This window comes from Streptopelia decaocto (genome assembly GCF_964273445.1).
Source record: "Streptopelia decaocto genome assembly, chromosome: 12".
Taxonomy (NCBI): domain Eukaryota; kingdom Metazoa; phylum Chordata; class Aves; order Columbiformes; family Columbidae; genus Streptopelia; species Streptopelia decaocto.
Window position 1 is genome coordinate 10,349,482 of NC_138667.1, and position 17,734 is coordinate 10,367,215.

The window sequence follows — 17,734 nt, forward strand, 5'->3', positions numbered from 1 at the left end:
ACTGCTGAGCTGCAGTGCATCAAAGTACGTTATTTACAGCAGGGTAATTAAGGAAACTGTTCTAGCCCAGTCATCTCACGGTGACGACATCAGATACTCTTCCTTGAAGCTTGTTTTTTCCAAGGAAGACTTTTGTCAGAGCGTGCACCTATGGCAGCAATTTTTATTTCATCCATGTGACAGTGGGTAGGGAAATCTGGGACAGGTCACTCCCCGACCCACTTGCTCGGGACAGCAGCACCAATGACCTGAGACGTGCCACACCACCAGCACTCTCCCATTTTTTCCTGGCTCATGTGAAATGTGAGCCTAAACTTAAGCCTAAACTTAATTTGGATAATGATATTAACCCCAGACCCGACCCCAGTCCCAGCTTTTGGAACTGCAGATCTTAGTGTAGTTTCTAACAAAAAAGCATTCTAGCAGCCCCACCTGGACCCTCTTTTAAGGCAGGTTGAATATAGTTTGTATCTTTATGGTACAGGTGAGAGTTTTGGTTATGGTTAGTGTCTGGCAAGGGGAAAGCAATGGTCTTGAGGTTGGAGTAGGCGTTAGGATTATAACCCAGGATTAACAGATGAAGTCGGGTCATGAGAAGGTTCAATGGAGCAAAGTAAGGGGAGAGGACATGGAGCTCTCCGAGACCATTTTCTTCTGGGATGGGTGATGGCTGCATGAGTTTGGGAAAGATCAGAATTACAGTTTTATCAGAAGAACTGACGGACTAGGGTAATAAAGAGATATGGGGAAAACAACACCAAAACTGAAAGCTCATGTTGCATGAATCTGCGACTCCTTTGAAATCTGGGGTAACCATTGGAGCAGTGAAAGGGCTGAAGCTGAGGTCAGGGTTAGAGTTTGAGTCCAGAAGGTTATACAGTGGACTCTGCATGTGCTGCCACATCTGAGGCCATTATTAACCTCAGAGTATATTTAGTTTAGGAACAGGGAGACATTCCTAGGGTTGGGCTGACACCAAGTGTAGGATTCAGGCTTGAACCAGGAGAAACCATTGAGATTGCAGCACTGAGGAGGTCACTGAAGCAATGTGAGAACCGCTGCGTGCCTCGGGCCCTACTGCCAACCACGGCCAGCAAGGCTCTGATGACCAAGGCTCAAAGTAGTAAGTAAAGCTCAAAGGGAAAGTGCCAACTAAATACCGTATCATAGGAATTCAGAAGCAGCTGCACTGTCTCATGGCTTTTCTCAGACAAATCTTAAGCCTAAGATCTTCCCCTCCTACCCAGTGTCTCCCAGCAGCCCTAACCCCCAAGCAGGTCCATGCTCTGTCCTGGTCCCCAGGCTCACTTCCAGCTGTAGCTTGTGCTCCTTTAGTTCATGGGTTTCTACCAGTCCAAACCTTAACCCTAACACATGCCTTATTCTAACTCAAAACCAGATTTTACCTTTTCAAATCCTCACAAAATTGTTGCCATGTGAAAAATGATCATATCTTGGTTCTCCCAGTTGCAGTGACATTCTGTATTCAGCTCATTGTGGCTATTAGCACCAATGAAGAATACAAGGAGTAAATGAGAAACTACCCATGAAATGTGTTTCCAACAGGTCAGGTTGACTGACCTGAGAAACCCACGGATATTGTGTTACAGACTGTAAACTTTCAACTCTGCAGGAGGAATCAAAAGTAAAAGCAACTATGAATGTGGAAGGCAATTCTCTCACCCACCCCAAGAATGCATAACGATAAACACATCCAAGCGTCCTGTGCACAGAGTCTATACCGGGGAAATTACTTTTTTTCCCCAGTCTCAAAGTGGAAACTTTCCATTTCAGATGATGTATTGTAGATCTGGTCAACCACACCTTTCTTTCTGACTTTTTGAGTAACAAACAAATAATATCACCACTGAGACTTGCATTCTGCCTTTCCTTTCATGGGTACAAGTCACTGGAAACCAGTCAGCAGCTGTACTCATGCTGCAAAAGGACAAGACATGAAAGGACTCATAAGTCTCCTTGCATTTTCGGGCTTTACTTTCTGGATTTTGATCCTCAGCATGTTTGGTAGCAGAGCAGAGGCAGCTTAGATGTGTCCTGTGCACAAGTAACTCTTCCCGGCTCTCTTACTTCCTGCAGAGGGGTCTTTCCCTGCCTTTCCCTGCCACCTCCCAGCTGGGAAGATACTGTCATCCACATGGGATGCTGAAGTGCATTGCTCTGGTATGAGCGAGAGCAAGGAAGATTTTTGTGCCTTATTTCTGGGAAAGCACTTATAAATGAAACGCTTACAAAGACCTGAACTTCGCTACAAAGGACTGTAGAGGCTAACTGTCCAGGTTTGTGCAGAATGCAGCTCATGTATCCCCCGTACAAATGCCGCTGCAGTGAGCTCCTGCCGTGCAAAACCCTCCCTCTGTGGCTGGGGATGTCGGAGCTTTGCTCACCCACTGCTCTGCGGTGGCCACAGGCTGCTGCTCGCTGCCACCCGACCCGCTCTGCAACCAAAAGCAGTGCAAGGAAATCACCCTCCAGCAGCCTGTGTGTGTGTTTATCTGTATTTGTCTGTCCACACACCAAGGAAGTTACTCTTAGTTTCATGTCTGAAATTCTTAATTGCTCGAGCTACACGGTCCCCTCTGCCTTCAGTCTGCGAGTAGTGAAGTTCAGGTGAAAAACACTGTCTGTATTTTCCACGGTAAACCACAGGGGGTTTAAATTCACATCACTGTATTTGCAAACAAGCAACTTCTGCATGCACAGAATCCAGTTTCATTTGAAAACCTCACCCCCAAAGTGTCTTACATTAGAGCACATTCAGAAAAAAAGAAAGTTAAATTCTCGACCACAAGCAAAAAACCTCACACTGGCCCCACTGTATCCTGTGTACCATTAGTGAAATAGAAGGCTGTGTTTTGATTTCCATGCCATGTTGTCTTTCTGGTCTGGCTAGGCTTGGTCTAGACTGTATTCTGAACAGAAGGAGAAGCTAATCCTTCACCTCCCTCCCCTGAGCACCTCTGTGATATGAGATGAGCCTGGGTGTTCTCAGGCACAGGAATAATCGCCCTCCAGGACCACACATTAATTTGTTCTGCTCTCTGCCTAAATTTAGTCTCTCTCTCTTCTTCAGTTATTGTTCTTGTTTTCCACCCAACCCACAGCATGAGATTTTGCAGGCTGGGTATTTCAGGCTTTAGGGCCCAGGTCCTAATTCCCCATCACTGCTTCTGGCTTCCCATGCTATGGGAGCTTTTTCTGTGCTCTATACATTGACTAAAGAATGGAAAGCAAAGCCAGGGCTCTAAAACCACTTTTTACCACCCAGACAGTTCATTATATTGCTCCCTTTTTGCAGGTGCTATAAACAGAAAGATTCAACTGAGGGAAAAGAAGATTAATCCATTTGTGAATGACCAGATACTCTCATTAGCACTGGCTGCCAGTCTTTGCTTCAGAAAGTTGCACCGAGTCTGACTTGCCTACATTCTTTGTAGGTAATGTAATCCCCGTTTAAAAGAGAGTTTGCGGCTATCCAATTTGCGGCTATCCAATGTCACTTGTTGCCTCCCTTTCACAAGTAGCAGTGGAAGGCAGAAGATGCAGAAATTAGACTTTATCGTTGGCTTGCACTCTATGACATGGTAGAGCCTCAGTTTACCATGACAGAAGTGAACTAAAAAAATCGGGACAAATGAGCTGAATTCTTCATCCTGGCTTCTGCAGCACCAGCAGCACGGGAGCTCCAGGCAGCAATGCCCAGCGTTCGGGGACAGGACGAATTTGGGATCCACCCGGCTTCAAGCACCTCCCTGTGCGCTCCCTGTGAGTAATGAGCATCATACCCTGCCAACTCATCCATTACTCACGGGTAAATCTGTGTGTGGTAGCTCAGAAATTAAACATAAAAAGACATTTTTTTAATATAAATATCTATCTAAACGTGTTGCTGAGACTATCAGCTAGACTGAAAAGGAAACTCCTATGCGAGGCCACGTTAGCACACATTCCCCGGGAGGCCACAGGAGTTATTCCTGGATTTTCCAAGGAGTGGCCCACCCTTTGCTGATGGATCGTTTCCAGGCATTTCCACTCCTACCTGTGATTACAGCAGCTTAAGCTTCTCCCCTCCCTCTCTCCGGGCATGTTTTTGGGCAACCCAGCAGTAGCTTGGATCTCCACAGCTGGTGGTGGCCTTGGCACTTGAGGAAAATGCTTCACCCGTGCTCTTTCCACCAGACAGCAGAGCTGACTCCCTCTCCTTTCCAGACAACTTACCCATCCACTTTGGAAGGGAAAATCCAAATCTCTGTGAACACATTGTTTAAGGGAGCAGGAGAGCAGAGACCAATATCCAGCAGCCCTCAGCATGCTCTGCTCATCATTTAAGCAGCGGAGTTTTAAAAAATACATCAGAGTAGCAACATGTTGCTCTTTTTTTTTTTGCTTCCTCCTGATCTGATCCTCACGGGACATGTTATGTCTTAACCATACACACCAAAGGGCAGAGTGATGCAGCTGGATGAATCACCCTAAATAGCACACTACATCCTACAACCCAAGTGACGAACCCCACAGCCATTTCTGCTGCGTATGGAAGTCGGGACATTCCACATGTATGAGATTGAAACAGTTGATATAAAATAGTCCTTTCCATCAAGCCAATTGAGAATATGCAACACTACAGCACAGGGCAATGGGTTGTGGAAACGGCAGAACCCCAGCGCAGTACCTGAGGATGCTGCTGTCCTTAGGCACCAACCTCATGTGATCACCTGGGAGTTTGGTACTCAGGATACTGGTGTCACTGGCTTAATTGCCTCTTTTGTAAGCACCACCGTGCTGCTGCACCTCCTCCCTTCATGCGTCATCTACCAGCTGGGAAAATGGAGAGGACAGAGTGGCCCAGGGAAGCAGCTGGGGAGCAAGGGCTCAGCACTGGTGGCACTGGGATGCAGGAGAAGGATGCGCTGGAGACACGGTCCTCTGCCCCAGGAAGATGCAAATAAATACACAAACCGCCATCCTGCCCTGTGTCTTCCCCCGAGGTGGGAGTTCCTCCAAGAACTGGGGAAATGCCACAGTGTTACTAAATTTTTTGGGAAGGCTGGAGGACAAAAAAAGGCACCTGCCTCCATTTGAGGCTCTAAAACCTCAGAGGCCTCTCTGCCAGCAGAACATCAATGGAATAATAGAGTGGTTTGTGGGATTGGGATAATTTTCTGTAGAGGTTATTTTAAAAAAGCAGGATCACCACCATCTGGCAATAGTGTGAGTTGAAGGTCCATCTGAAATCCTCTTCAAGTGCAGAAGAGGTGCTCTTAACAAAGTGGTTAAAAGGAAATGTATTTACAGTTGCTTTCCAAAAGAGAGTAGTCAACCATTGTTTTCTCAGTTCAGCTGGATGAACATCAGTAAACGGCTCCAAAATATGCCTATACTGGTTTCCACAGCTGTCAGCTGGTGATTTCATGATGCAATTCCAAGACTGAAATTAAATGGCTGTTTTATTAATTTTAGTCATGCAACCTTCCTTTGGGATCTGAATGTCAGGCTGGGTCAAGCTCTCTCCTTCCTCCACATGGTCACCAATTCTAGGGAATATATAGGTCAAATTCTACGCAGACACTCTTGTAAAGCTATTATTTCAAATTATATGTCAATTACGTCTGTCGAATTTAGCAACTCTTCCTTTTAAATGCAAGCTTGCTTGAGGACTTTAAAACTCTTGGTATCTGCAGTAAAATATTTTGCCTTACAGTTGTCGTCCTGAATCCAGACAGGACCAGCAGTGCATCAAAGTTGTTTTCCTCACGGAGCTGTGTGGTGGCCTTTGAAATCCACTTCTGATGGTCTCAAAAATTCAGAAAATCTCAGCACCCCAGTTACTCCTAACACCAAGAGGGAGGCAGAGAACTGAATAGAGAGAAAAAATAACGATGTTTGCAAGCTAAAAGAGGTGATCTAGAGCTTTCTACCTCTTTAGTAAGAAACTTTACCTTCAGCAGTGTAGAAAAATTGTACAGCAAAGAAAGTTATGCACACATGTAGCTGAGGTGGAGCTGGGGAGCCTGGACTAGAGTTAGGATCTAAAGAAAACATTAAAGAATCATATTCCTTGTTTTGCATAGGGCAGTACACATGAAAAAACACCTAAAGCACAGAAATAAGCATAATTCATTTTCTTTCACCTAATCTAGTCGCTGCAAAGAGACACATGGGAACCCAAATATGTAAGAACCCAAGCGCAGCCAATGATTTGAACAATTAAATGAAGAAATTCAAGCAGAATGAGATGAAGATGAAAGAGAATTTCTGCATGACGCCATTCAGAGTCGTTTTGCAGGCCTTCGCAGCATCACGTACTGGTTGGCAACAGCAGGACACGGGATTTTACCACTTCTGTATTTTTCCTTCACAAACTAGAGATTGTAGATTTGTGGGTTAATTAACTAGAACTAATTCTCTATTATTGTTGAAGTACAATACTGCAAAATGACAGAAATCCGTGACTGATCAAGCAAGAAAAATGCAATTTGAAATGCGGACAGAGTCAAACTGGGGGAAAAAGGTGCCCCTGACTTTCCAAAGCAAGATTTCCTTTAATTTGATTTCCTTTAACTGGATGGAGAATTCGCAAGCTAATTTAGCAAATAAAAGGAAGTTTGACAAGCTTTGAGGTGAAGTCAGTTAAAGTAATAGTATACTAACTGAGGTAAAATAACCAAAGATAGGAACCCCACGTCATCCTAATCTCTGTTCAATCAAACGCATTGAAAGAGGCTGAGAAAAAAGTATATACTTTATTCTGTCAAAAATATAAATTTTTTGAGTCTAGATTGCTGGCAACACATCATTTGAAATGTTGTATCCTACAGAGAGCTGACCTGCTGGAATAGCCTTCAGTTTATCATACATTTTAAAATTTTAAGAATACCTTGGTGTGCTCAAGAAAGCCATATGAGTGGTTGCTATTGAAATTCAACAGGACTTGTGCAGCAGAGACCTCTGAGTATGCAGTCAACGAAATGTTTATATATCAAACCGAAAAAATTTACAAACTAAATGTCCTTGATCTTGCAAGTGTAAATCCAACACTGGCGAATACAAATGCATACAAATAACTTTATGCCCAAACTGTTAGGCCACTTATATAAGTGAAATCATTTAGCTACATGAGCATCTGCAGGTCCGAGCCTTATGCACAGTGAAGATTTTGGGAATGTCACCCATGGAAGAGGCAGCAGCCGTCAATTTAGCAACATGAGGCACTTATGGCCATAAATCTTTAGTGTCCACAGGAATCAGACAAGATCGGCGTTTTTAATTAATATCTATGTTGTGCTGCTTGGAGCCTTACCCACTGATAGGGAAGCTGCACTAGTGCAAACCTCGCTTGTAGACATGTTGTGCAGTGTAAGCCACAACTTGGAGCAGAAGCTTGCCCCAGATAGCCTGTATTCATTATTTAAGAAAATTACAGAACTGAAAAGGGATTAATCCAATAAAATACGCAGACATCAAAAGCCGCCTTTGGAATTTTGTCTAAAAACCTACACTATTTTTAGAGAATGATACCCTTTGTGATGAGTATGTTAACCATGGTATGGGAAGGAGTGAAGAATCATATCTCTGAATTGTATTAGAGATTTACCCTCCCGACCACAGAAATCGGTAGGCTAGGAAAAAAAAAACAAACCACCATTAAAAAAATTGGTCTTAGATGCTTCGTGAATCTTTCACATGGGCACATCCTACCTGGAAGTAGGTTTCTGTGGAATCTGAGGGCACGGCTCTTTTTGGGAACACTATCAGAAGCAACAGGAATAGCCAAAAAGTAGGGAGAGCTGCTGCCAGAGAGAATGGGCAAAACTGCATCACACAAACCAGGGGAAAACACGGAGCCCCGGGACAATGAAAGCTTCAGGGCTTTCCTAACTGCTGACAGCACGCAGCCCATGCCAGTTCACTGCAGACGAACATCCAGCCACAGCTACAAAGGTATGTATCCAAGGATGTCATTTTCCAGCTCCAAAGCTAAAGAAAACAGATTACCTGCCAGCAAAGGGATCATTTTTGCCACTACTATGTTTTGCACTCCCAGCTTCTGCCTTTACTTGTCACTTTGTGTGCACAGCAGCAGAACCAATTCTTTCCTGATGAGATAAAGCACTTCTGTACAGTGCTTGTGCTAAAGGCAAATTGTACATGTAAGGGTTATAATTTATTTATGTGCATTAGGAACTAGCTAATTTGCACTAGTGACTAGATACCCTATTGGAGGTTTTCATATTTTATGAATCAGCAAGCAAGCTAATGAACAAACAATTAAGGAGTGAACAAAGAAATGTACTTTGTTTGTTACTTTTAGTGAGCTCTAATAATATATTATACTAGTGAATACATTTGGTTCAAGCGATGCAGTCTAGACAGTAACCCACACCATGCGTTAAGATATTTCAGAAAAGAAGTGAAATGTCTGCACTGGGTGCGATAATGAGAAGTCAGTGAGCGAGGCAGGGCTGCCAAGAACTTGTGTGTGAACCAAACGCCGATGGGCGAGAGCAACAAGAAGGGAATTTCTGTCTGATGGGATGAGCCGACAACTGAAAAAGGTTTGGGTTTATATTCTTAAATACAGCTGTGGGTCAACAAACATGCAGCTCTTATTTGCATAGAGAAAATCAATATATTTAGAGGAGGTAGAAATTAAAGCAATTTGCACAGGGTGTTGTTGCGCTGCCCGGGTGAACACGATGCTGCTGTTTGCTGACCGTGCACAGGCGGTGGGAGGGCTGTGACCTTCAGCTCCCAAAAGAGAGGGGAAGGGAGGTGCTCCAGCAGCGCATCCCCCCTGCTTTCAGAGCAGCCTGGTCCTCTCCACCCCCGGCAGGAAGCGTGGCACATCTGCACCCACCGTGCACCCGCGGTGACAGCACCTTGCCTTCCGGCACGCTGCCACGGGCACGCAGGCTTCACACGAGACGTGCCCAGCAGCTCCGGGGCGGCTGGCGATGGGGTGGCCCGGTCACCCCGACCCCGCTGCCGAAAACCAGGGCTACAACTGGCCACCCAGGGCTCTGCTGCCAGATCCTGTGCCTGAAATATTGCAAACAAACCCAGCAGCTGCACTTGCTACCAGCTCACTGGCTCTTTTTAGGCCAGCTATAAAGCTGGTAAACACTTGGACTTGCCTGACAAAACATTCAAGCAGGAGGAAATGGGGTGTGTGTAGAAATACTCTATTACATATTGTAATGGCAGACATTAATTCAATGTTAATAACACTTTGCACTTTTCAATCACGTATTCTAAAACCCTTTAGATAGGTGGGGAAGCATTTGGCTGATGATTACTGGGCAGAGCCCAAAGGTGTATTCTTCCCTTAGGCATGAGGAGATGAAGTGACTTGTCAGAGTGGCAGAGCTGGGAAGAGAATCTACATCTACCCATTTCCAGACCTACATTCCCATCTAGTTGCCAGAAAGAGGAGATAATTTAAATATTACCGTTTGCTGACCTACTTACAACGCTACCATCAAAACTTGGAAGCTGTGATCAAGTCTATTCCCCTCTATACTTGGGCTTTTTTAGGATAACACTATCTTTGAAGTACGCCTTTCAGCTGCATTAAACAGACGGATCATTATTATTTGCTCCACTTTCTTAACAAGTCCCTGTTTGCTGCGCTTCAGTCGCTGCAGAATTTGGATAAGACTGTAGCTCAGCCTTGTAACCCTGAAAAACACCTTCCCAGTGCAGTGATTGCTGGCTGTGATTATCACCCCGTGGCCATCGTCACATGGTGCCCAGGGAGCCAGAAGCACCTTGAGAGACAGCAGGGAGTTTGCAACCCTGCCTGTATCTGCTCCTGTTCATCCTCTTCCCCTCAGTTTTCTCTCTAAACAACCCTCTCCTTCCTCAGACAGTTCATTTTCAGTACTTAGTGGGCCACTTTGTCACCTTTTATTGTCAGCCTTCCTCCCCTTTACCAAAACCCCAAACCCTTTCCTGCTTGCAGAGACAACTACAGGCACAACCGAATGTCAACAACCACAGCATGCAACGTGAAAGAGAAATGGTAAATACAGGCTATCTCCTTCCTGGCGGCCAGCATCACCCAGCATGGCTCTCCTCCTGTGGTTTCTCGGGTCTCGATCCTGGTGCCGGGCAGGCTAAAACCTCACCAGAGGTTTAAGCCACTGCACTAGATTAAAAAGCTGATAGTGAACATTTGAAGTAAGAGGACAGAGGAAATGGTCAGCGTTGTGCCCGCTTGCGAGGGCTGACCAGCGCTTCCTAAGTAGGTCACATTGTGTGGAGGAGAAATCACTGTTGTCTGGCCCCGCTGTTGCTGAGGTATCCCAAAGTCCGTCACTGGGGACTGTCGCCGCGACCATGCTATGCTTGTCCTACACGCTACTTATGAGCATACAGCTGTGGAAGGGCAAAATCCCAATTTTAATCCCCTGGGTGATTCCAGCCCGACAGAAACGCCATCCCCGAAACTCGGTGTTTCTCTCCCTGCACTTGCCTGGGTCGCCCGGAGCCGTTAGACGTCCTCAGCCTCGCCGCAACCTCACTCTATACAAACTGTTTACAGACATTTTATTGAGGTGCACCAGGTGTGAATGCGGTTACCGACTTTGAGACTGTTTACCTCATCCTCCTTTCTGCATCACATTGTCACAGACTGTATATGGAAATCAGATAACAATGGTACTTCGGTCACAGCCAGCTCAGCACTGCACACTCCATCACACACGCGCTGGAGGACGCGGCATGTGTACAATCCTCGCAGCAAACCACACACGAGCTGCTGCAATCAACTATCTGCCTTATCTCATTTTTTGCTGAAGTAAATTACACTGAATTTTTTTTTTTCTTTTTACCCCTTTCAAAGCTAATACACAAATGACAGGATGTTGTTGGAGGAAAATATGAGCTTTCATAAGCTATTATTATTAGCACATGCGCACCTCTCTGCTGCTTTGATCTTACTGTAGGTTCGTGTTTATTCCTCCTAACTCTGTACCAGCTGAACTCAAACCTGATGCCTCCTCCGATAGAGATCACGAACAATTAAACTTGGATTTGTTAGCCACAACATCGTGGAGCCAGAGCTCTGGGATAATTACAAGGGTGACATTCAGCCGAATACGCTATGTATAGTTTTCCCAAAGTCTCTCTCGCCTGTGACGAGGTGTTTGCTGTAAAACGGAAGGGTGGTAATGTGTACTGAGTAAGAGCTCTTTGATATTTCACATGTAAGTTAGAGCATGTTCAGGTTTTGTTTGCAGCGGAACTGTGCTTCTTCCATTGTTTTCCGAGCAGAGAAAAAGAAAACAATGTTCAAAAGAGTCATTACAGGCTGCTTTAAAAATGGTGTTACGGATTCACAGCCATCTCAGCTGGTTTCAAGAACTAAAATAAGTTTATATATATTATTATATATGTCTTCTTTAACACTTCTGCTGGTAATGCAGTCCCAGGGTGTTTCTGCTTTGGTCATTGGGGGAGTTGTTTGCCAATCATTTACATGTCCGCAGCCTCATGGAACGCAGGGCAGTTGTACAGACAATACTCCTGCATGATTTGGTGGTGATACACAGAAAGAAAAGACTACCTTGGCTCTTAGTCCCTGGACCAAAGGTGCAAAGGCAGCAATCACGAAAAAGCGAGCAGCTATTCAGTCAGGAAACATGACTCTATTATAAATTAAGTCCTGGAGGCTCCGGTACCTCTCAGCAGGATTCACTTGTGCTTGGTGCTGCTTACAGGAGCAGAGCCCTTCAGCTGTGAAACCAGCTGAAAATAATGCCTTTTATCAAATGGAGAGAATGAGTTAAGGAGAATAAAGTAAGAGGAATGGGGTAGGAAGAAATGCTGCAGCAGTGGGAGACCCATGTCTGAAGGGGGGACTTGTCCATCTGTCATTCCCCATAGCATATTCTGCTGCTACAGCCCCTGTGCCCCAGCTCCCTCCCTTTTGTCCCCACAGGGGACATAGATGTGCATTAAAAATGCCCCTGCAAAATGGGGACAGGGGAGTATTTTTAAAACCTTGCTCAACTCATTGACCTCAGAAGCGCCCCACCAGCATTTGCAGCCTCAGGCACGCTGGTGGTACACGAGGGCTTGGGCAGAGTGATGCCACCAACATCTCAAGGAATGCCACCAGCTTTGGAGGTGACACACAAGGTGGCAGGTGGCTTACCGTGTTGGCACAGGTCCGCTGCAAAAACAAATGCTATTTGTATTGAAAGGCGATGGGAGGCTGTGTGACAGTAGCATTAGGAGGCTGGGAAGAGCTACGTGAAAAATACATCAGAGAAAAAAAGTGCTTCAGAAAAAAAATATATTCTTAATTGATGTTTTTGTGAAAATTCTGATCTGGTGAAAAATGTTACCTATTCAAATTTGAAAAACAACATTAACTGAGCACAGGCAGGTTTTGAAAAACACCAAAGACAAGAAGTGTGCAGAACTCTGAAAATTCCCCGTCAGGCCTAACAACTGCGGAAGGGGAATCGAGAACGGCAGCAATCTCACGAGACAACGGTGCCAGCGCTGCTGCCTGATACCTACATCAATGTCCTGCCAACAATACCATTACTGGATTATCAGGGCAGATTAAGCCTTTAGCCAATTAACCCAACTGGTAAATTGTAGATTGTCTAGACTTTTTCGTGTACAACAATATGCATGAAGTTTCTCTTTATCGCTACAGCATCACACGATGCTCTTGTGGGATGTAACCCTGCGCTTCCCCGGGAGGCTCAGGTGAGCCGTGCCTGCAGCTCTGGGTTGACTTAGTGTGGCCCTGTGCACAGACAGATTTATTTCAGACAGGATTCTCATAAATTCAGAACGACTTCCAAATTTCTTGACTAGGAGATCAAAGAGGCAAGCATTTGCTTCATGCCATCTGTGGAGCTGCTCGACAGGGCAACGCAGTCTGGGGAGGGGGGAGGAGAAGGGAAAAAAGAAAGTCTCAGAGATTATGCCCTCAAAAACAAGCTCAAATGCCACCCTCACATTAAAAAGCACTGGTTGGCAGTAACAATTAATTTCTTAACTGAAACCCGCCCAACTATGTCCAAATGTTTTAATTTGCCTATTGCTACAATATGCAAGGGAGCTGGCAGTAATGGATTTGCAATTAAAACTAAAACTGGCAAAGAAATTGCAAAGCTGACAAAAGAGCTAATCTGCAAGCCATGATCACAAGATTATAAAGTGTTTATGCACATGCTAATTACCCGAGTACATAGCTGAGAATGACTTGTAGAAGAGAACACTAGGTTTGCACGATCCAAATCCCTGGATCCGCATCGTCAGCCCAGCCGGCACTCTACCCGCTTCCCACAGCTCCCACGAGACGGGGAACGCAGGGGGAATTGACACGGTCCCTGCATGGAAGCAGGGAGAGGGATAAGGGACAGGCAGGCAGGGTTCCCCCGGTGCCACCTGCATTGCAGCAGGGGACGGACAGCATTCATCTCCTGAGCAGGTAAATGCCAGTGGTCACTGGGAGGCACCACCTTGTCCTCGACTGGAATATGGACCCACTGGTGTAAAATTAAATTGGCCCTAATAAGCAAGCACCCAGTTATTCACCATAAATGCTTTCAACCTGCTATCTCTTGGCTCTAAAAACAGTAATTCCAGCAGGTCACTGGAGATGGACGGGTTGCCGAGCACATGGCCCTGCGCTGCAATAACCAAGGGCAAACACGGCTCTGTGGCCACAAGCACAAAACCTTTAAAAATCGGCTGCAAAGGACAGGATGGGAAGGGAAAGGGACTTGAAAGTGATCAAACGTGTGTGCAAACAGCTCATAACAGAAAGTGACAGTGGTCAGGGGCACCATGAAGAGCAATTTTGAGCCACAGGAGAGAATTTCAAGGAGAAAACAGAGTGGAAGAGTAGTCCCAGAATAAAAGACTGCTGGGAAAACTAAGATTCTTTAATATATAGGATTAAGGATTGCCAGTATCCTCAGGGAGGAAATGTAAATGGAGTTCAGACCATTTTTTCCATAAAAATTAGGAAGCAGAAAGAATAGACTTTGAAGTTCAACATGTTAGTAAATTAAAGCAACAGCAAAGGAGACACAAAGAGAAAGCAAGCCCTGGACGCCTAAAATTACGTCTTAAGCACTTGGTACTGAAAGACAGAACCTGAGGTGATCAGAAGGCTTCTCTTCACACCATGAACAGATCCCAGAAAATCTCTAGATTAGAAACTGCCTGAGAAAAAAGTATTGCACAACAAATGTACGATGGAGTACAGCATTCAAATGGGATTCTTTGTGCCTTATTCAGCCAGCCCGAGATGACGAGGCTGCAAGAAGCACATACATGAAGACCTGGTACGGATGTCAGGCTGCTCCTGGATGTGCTGAGCAGAAACAGGATTTCTAGACATTGCTCTTTGATCTACAAAATGGTGGCTCGAGTCAGTGTGGAAGGAGGTGACAGCTAACAGACATCTACGGAGAAGTCAGAAATCCAACCGGCACCTCTACAGAGATTTGCAGGCTCGGTTGTGTTGACGGGGGCTGATCATTCCTGACACCCTCATGAAAGCCGGACAGTCAGTCCAGACTTGCGTGGAGGTGATGAACGACCAGAAGGACATCATAAGGATGCACAGCAACACTCATTGCTGGGTCTGGCAGGGGGATGGATGGTGTTTGTAGTGACTTCTTGGAGGTACCAACAGCCTTGCTCAATTCTGGTAGCCACCTGAGTTTGGATTCAGCTGATGGTCATTCCAACCTGTCTACTCGGGTAAGGCAATTAACAGAACAAGTTCAACTCATCGTTACTGGTGGCCATGGAATGCCATGTGTCAGGAAATGGCACCCGACCATCACTGATGTAGATTAGCGTTATGGAGTTAATTAGTTGTACGGAAAGGGTGGTTCCAGGGAGAAGCGCTTCAAAACTTGGCTTGGAGATTAATTTATCCATCCTTACCTGTAATGCACTGTCAAGCAGTTAATGGTACATCCAGCTCTTGGAGTAACTAAGTGAAATTCAGGAATCCATGGTATAGAGGAGATGATACAATGCTGGGTCCCTCAGACTATAAACTCTATGACTCTATAGCTGTTCCTTGCTCCAAATGAGGTATGTGGATTGTAAGAGTTTAAAGAACATAACACAACCACAAAGTCTTTTTTTTTTTTTTTTAAAAATACATTCGGGAGAATTTTTTCCTTACGTCCAGAGATTTGGTTGGCTTCTCTGTACTTGTTAGCCAGGCTCTGCCGATGGGGTCTGCCATTCTGCCTTTCACAAGAAGAGCCCCAGATACAACTGTTGCCTATTTAAAGTCGTCTCCAAACCAGTTTAATAAAAGCTGACTGCATCTGCTTCCATGTTATTAGTTCTGCCCCAAAACTCTGTTCCTGGCAACACAATGTTCCACACTAATGAGCCAAATCTTCCCCTCCCATGGCACTACTCCTAAACCTCCACACCATTCAGTTCACAAAGTTACCACCCTGTTTTTCCCTCGGGGGAGGGAAGGATTGCAGCTGCAGAGGGGGTTCTTCAAATAATATGAAGGCCAAAGATCTGTGGGAAAATCTGCTCTCAGACAAATAGCACTTGGGGGCATCTGCAGAGAGAACCAGCCCCTCTTTACTTCTGTCTGGGTCCCACGTCCTTCTGGCAGCAGAGCTTTTTTATGAACTGGGCTGCCATTAATCCCCTGCCAGTTCCTACACCCTACCATCCTCTGTGGGCAGACAGCACCGAGTGGGAGATAATGCTGCAGGGAAGTGGTATTTACTTCAGCTAGATTTTGCGGCTTCATGAGAGAGTTTCTACTTGGGGCAGTTATTTCTCGCCCGCTCCTGCTGCAAGAAAGAGGGATTTGGTGTGGACTAGGATAACTTCTCTCAGCTCCTTTTCCAGTGCCACTTTTCTTCCCGCAGCGCCGAGTGCGAGATAAACAGAGAGTCAAGGTTATCGTGCTGTAGCGATGCTGCTTAGATTAAAGAGAAATCAGATAACTCTCATTACCTAACTGAAACTGGTTGCTAGGCTTTTATAGAAAAATGATAAAATCTGAGAGCTGGAGGACTCTGCTGCCCTGGCAAACACCTCACAACACCCCAGCTGAGCTGGGGGGGCTGCGTCCTGGCTCACCTGCCTGGGATGCGGAGATGCCTGGGATGCAGAGATGCAGAGGTGCCCAAGATGTCTGGGATGCAGAGATGCCTGGGATGTGGAGATGCCTGGGGTGCAAGGCAGAGTCCCAGCCACTGTGAACACGTGTGGTTTCGGCCTCCACGCACTCACACCTGGAGCCTCCAGTAAGGAAATTTTAGGCTTAGAAGTTGACATGGGCACAACTGATGGCTTTAATGTTTTACAAATGGATGCGCTAGCAAAACAGCCGTCTCTACCTCGTGCCGAGTTTCCTCATGTTTCTAAATGTTGGACTGAACTCATGTGACCGCCTCCTCTAATGCTTTCTGTTATAAACCTTTCTACACCACATGCGACAACAGCATCTCCCTGGAAAAGATTTCATTCGCTTCTGACTTTGCCTCAAGCCATTAACTGACAAACTGGCAGCTAACTACTGTTAACAAATGATTTCCTAGAGATTACTGTTTAAGTAAAAAAGCTTCCAAGATAAATAGACTCATTCTTCATTATGAGGAATTTCAATTATGCATCCAGGGGTTTGGTACATGTGTCCAAAAACTATGCTGTGCAATCCTGGAGCTTGTTCTCATCAACATACTACAAATGGGTAAATAAGAAATGACATTTTGTCCTCAGTTTAATAGCACAAATTTCTATGGCATGTGTACTGGAGACAAACATGCTGGACCATGCAGTTATCTTTCCCATCCAACTAATGCCACTCTATGAAATTCCTGTTTAGGCCAAAAATGTTATTTGTTTTTAAAGCACGAAAAGATGCCAACCGCCTTGAAGGAGTTGTGGTTTTAGGGCCACCTGCAACTTGCTAAAAGATTATGAAATTCCAATTTATTGCAATTATGAAATTGCAAATAATATCTTGAAGTAAATGGTCTAATAAGCAGCACGGCTTACTTTTTTGGCTAGTCCTTCTCTGATCGTTTCTGAAACATCCCCTTTCACAGCACCCTGAGCTGGATTGTATGGGGTTTTTTTCAGTATCAACACGGCTTTCCCTGCAGTGCTTTCCAAACATCACTTACCCATGAAATGATAAAGCTACAAAATGTTCCTAAGGGAAACTGAGTCACAGAACAACAAGCGGCTGGAGGACTGGGAGCAGAAGCCGGGATAAAGCCACGCTTCCTCCGCCGCAGCCCTGCTCCGCAGTTACAAGACTATCCGGTTCCTCTGCTATAAAACTCGGTAACATGCCTCACTTCTTACCTGATTTTGAGAACATCCTGTGTTAACACACAAACAACTGGTGTTACTACTGCCTGTTTATTTGGCTCTTTACATGTGTCTGACACGGCACCTGGTGCTCTCCGGTAAGAGGATCGCTCAGCTCCATATCAAACGAACTCCCAGGCAGCTCCCACCCACAGCAAACAGACAGACATGTACCGCGACACTGCTTTCGGAAGAAAATTTGGATGAAGAGTGACACTTTTGGATACAGGAGCTGACCTTTCGGGGATTCACTGCTGCCTGCCTCATCCCTCATTGTCCATGTATATGCAGATCCACGTACTAGATCAGTACAAATAGTGCGTGATCATTTAAAAACATTTAATTTTGCAAAGTTTAAGTATATGCGTGTAGT

At 45.3% G+C, this 17,734-nt stretch overlaps 1 protein-coding gene across 3 annotated transcripts in view; it reads right to left on the reverse strand.

Annotated features, from left to right (window-relative positions):
* TCF7 (transcription factor 7) overlaps positions 1 to 17,734 on the reverse strand; it is a 67,803-nt gene that overhangs the window by 38,330 nt on the left and 11,739 nt on the right. The gene's annotated exons all lie outside the window — the stretch shown is intronic.